We start from the raw sequence: 3,739 nt of genomic DNA, 5'->3' as shown, positions 1-3,739 counted from the left end.
CTCTTGCCGATTCACATGATCAACCCAAATAAGTGGTAGTGGCAACCATCTATTGACTATTCCAGTAACCAATGGGAGGGTTTTCTCCAACGTACATGGAAGGGGGTTCATAGTCACTGTGGTGTTCTAATCCAATAATGTAATATTGTGCAGAAAGAAAGTTACACATGACATTGTGTTATTGAATAAAGAAGCTACAATAGCAGTGAATCATTCCATGTAAAAGGAAAGTCACTATATACCTTGTACAGGTAATTACTGTTTACAACCCTAAGCACTACCTACCCGAGTAACCTCTGAATCACTCTTAGTTAGCTTAAACATCAAAGACTCTTCGGCTAGTACCAAACTGGTGCCCTTCGATACTTTTCTTTCTCTTCAGATTATCGAACATTTCCATGTGTTGACCGGAGCACGCCATTAGAGTTCACCTTCATCGACCATTCATTGGTCCAACTTTTATTCATCAACAAATCCAGTGAACTCTCTGGACAACTGTATGATGTTGGACCACTACAGACTTGAGAGTCAATGGTAATGCACTAGTGGCATTGGCTCGTAGCCGCATAGACAAACTTCGTGGTGTAGGAGTAGGACCATCTCATCATTTCTTTGAACGCAGAATCTCGTGCATATTGCTAAAATTAAAGTCTATTAACTGTCCAAACCTATCAGTTATCTCAGTTTCTAGATTTTATGTGGATAAGATCTGTTATATTTATGGAAAGTGGTTGGTATTTAAACTTTTTGTTTGCTGAGTAGCAACGAATTGTTATCTGGTGGAACACATGCATGCATGCATCAGCAGGTAGTTGAGTTCTTTAGTTGAAACTTCAAACCATACAGCATGCAGAAATGGATTAATGCAGTGTGCCGGAGCCTGGCCTGTAGCCGGAATCCATTGTCCATCACCAAATGCTCCCTCGTAGTTGCTACACCAAGTTGCTACATATTGACCAAATAGCAGTTGCATATAGTTTTCACGAAAATTTACTATGTTCTCACGTATGCTATGCACCGAATAGGTAAAAGATTGGATGTGCGAGTAATGATTCAACTGTCAAAGATTTAGCCATAAAAATTTAAATGTATATCCAGTGGATACTAAAAAACCTGAATATATATTGATCTCAGTCAATAGCGGAGCCAGAAAATTTTTCTTGGGTGGGCTAACTAAAATTATTAGCATGTAATCTTATGAATTTTTTATTTTTTGCCTACATAAAATGAATCAATAGTTCTTAACCTCTTCATTGAAGGTTAACCTAACAAATTGAACAACAATAATGCAAGTTTATATAATAAATTATATTTCTAAGAAATCTATTAGACTATCAGAAAAAAAAAAAAAAACTTGAAATTGAAATTTTAAAGTACGAATTCTTAAAATTAAAACAATAAAAAAATAAAATCATCAAGACATAAGAATAAAGTGGTTAAAAACTTACCTATTGATAAGAAAAATCAATCATTTTTCTCACTTGTAATGTATGCTTCTTGAATCTGCTAGAAATTCACTCTCCTTCTTGAGCTTGAACTACCCAATAAATAAAAATTCCATCTAAATTCTAATGATCAAATGTGTATAAACATAAAACATATCAACAATCGTATCAATAATAGACTAAAAATCTTCATCAATATCTAATATAATTTAATTGAGATTAGATTAGAATACCAAAAAACTTACTTGAATTGTGAACCAAATAGTAGTGGCCTAGAGATTTGGGGAGGTATGATATTAGAGTAATAAAATTATAATATGGGATTGGGTGTGGGATTTAGAATTTTAGGGTTTTGAAATATGAGGAGTTGGGGATTGGAAATTAGATGAATATGTTAAAGCTGGGCATTGGGGGAAGTAGAAGAGAAATTTGGGTGAATATGTTATTGGGCATTGAGGGAAGCAGAAGAGCGGGAAACGGGGGAAGGGTGGGACAGTGGGGAATGATGTGGGTTGGGGATGAGATTTAAAATAATGGACAAACACTTTGGGTGGGATATAAAAAAACAATTTAAAACAATTGGGACGTGTGGTGTGTGTCAATGTGTGTGTACAATCATGACTACTCCTCCTAGAAAACCTAAACTAATTAGACTACTCCCTACCCTAGAAACTAATCAAATAAAAAGATTATTGGAACGTGTGATGTGTGTCAGTATGTGTGTACAATTTCAAATATAATAATAATAAATTTTGATATGGATGAAAGTAAATAATTTATTTAATATTTATTAACTCTTACTTTTTTTTAAAAAAGTAGTCTTATTTTTCAGAACTTTTATTTATTAGGTGGGCTATAACAATTAAAAATAATAAAATATTCTAAATTTTAAGTATTTTAACCTTACACAACTAAAACTCTCCCTATGCTAGAGCCCACTGTAGCCTTGTTACTGCCTCCGCCGGTGATCTCAGTTACCTAAAACAGTTGGTGACTCATAAAGTATTTTGAAAGTTTATCCATATAGCATATTCGTATGTTGGTACGGAAATGCAGGGTCGGTTTCCATTGATCAAAGTTGGCATCTAAAGACTTTGAGCAACTCCACACCTAAAAATCTCCATGGGTTATTAGCAACTCAATCCCCCAAAGTGAACGGTAATTGCCTTAAGTAAACAGTAATTACTCAAGTGCAGCTCATTCCTAAATTGAATAGCCCAGACTATTAGTATTAAAATTTTATTTTATTTATAAAAAAATAAAAGATAATTTTATTTTTAGTTTTGGATAATAATAAAGATTGGTTGAAAGTATTTAAAAAATATTAAAATGTTATGTAAGGTGAAAGAACATGACTAGGTATTTATATAAAAACAAAGTTTTTTTCTTATAATTTTTTGTATTTATAATTTTTCAAAACTGACGCCAGCGTGATATCACTCCACCCAGTTGTTGGGCTAGGCGATTCGGGCCTGGGGGGCAATTGCGGGGGAGGGGGATTGGACAGCCCATAGCCCGGGGATTGAGCATAAATGCACACTCCAATCTATGTTAAAAGATTAAACACTCGTTCAATGACTATGTTAGCCCTCGTGGATTAATTCAGAAAACTAGATGAACATCCTTTCACAAGATTCAATTTAAAAAATAAAAAATAACTGTAAGATCTAATATTTAATTTTGATCCTTTGACTTTATATTCAACTCATCAACTTTTCATATAAGAGTTGAAGAGTCAATTAATTAAAAGAATTATTTTTGTTTGTTCCTAAATCGCCCTTTTCCTATGATTTAGCTAATAAATATTGACTATTAGGTCTTTGAGCTTTCATTTTTATTTTGAAATCAATAAAAAAAAAAATTTACTAAATGTCTATATGAGTTGCACAATCAGATCTCATTTATGAAGAGAAACATGCTCTTATACTTCCGTAATTATGGTTATGCACTTATACTTACGTTCCTATGCTTATGCACTTACACTTCGGTACCCATGTATAGCACTTTGTTAATGTACTTATAATTTTTATGGGTGTTCTTCGTTTTTCTTATGGAGATGGGAATTGTGTTAGTGATGATGTTTTGCTTTTCTTTTGTAATGTATTTTTGTCATTTCTTTCACGTTTATATTCACAATTAATCAATATAAAATATTTCATTTATTTTCTTGTACCTATTAGTACTTTCCAGAAATTTTAAAATTTTAGAATTTTGATTTAAGTGTATTAATGGGTGATTTGTAAGGGTGCAACTCGGATGGGTTAGGCGGTTTGGAAGGTTTACCCAATCTTAAC

The 3,739-nt window shown here is 32.9% G+C and overlaps 1 long non-coding RNA gene across 1 annotated transcript; it reads right to left on the bottom strand.

The window, feature by feature from the left end:
• Positions 1–593: 593 nt before the first annotated feature.
• On the bottom strand, positions 594–1,706 carry LOC126615296 (uncharacterized). The gene is made up of 3 exons (XR_007620728.1): positions 1,691–1,706; positions 1,449–1,568; positions 594–945 (listed from the first exon to the last, which is right to left on the bottom strand). It is a non-coding gene; the product is annotated as an uncharacterized LOC126615296 (long non-coding RNA).
• Positions 1,707–3,739: the final 2,033 nt, after the last annotated feature.

This window comes from Malus sylvestris, chromosome 3, assembly GCF_916048215.2.
Source record: "Malus sylvestris chromosome 3, drMalSylv7.2, whole genome shotgun sequence".
Classification (NCBI taxonomy): Eukaryota; Viridiplantae; Streptophyta; class Magnoliopsida; order Rosales; family Rosaceae; genus Malus; species Malus sylvestris.
Note: the sequence above shows the minus strand (reverse complement) of the source record. Positions and strands in the feature narration are given on the sequence as shown.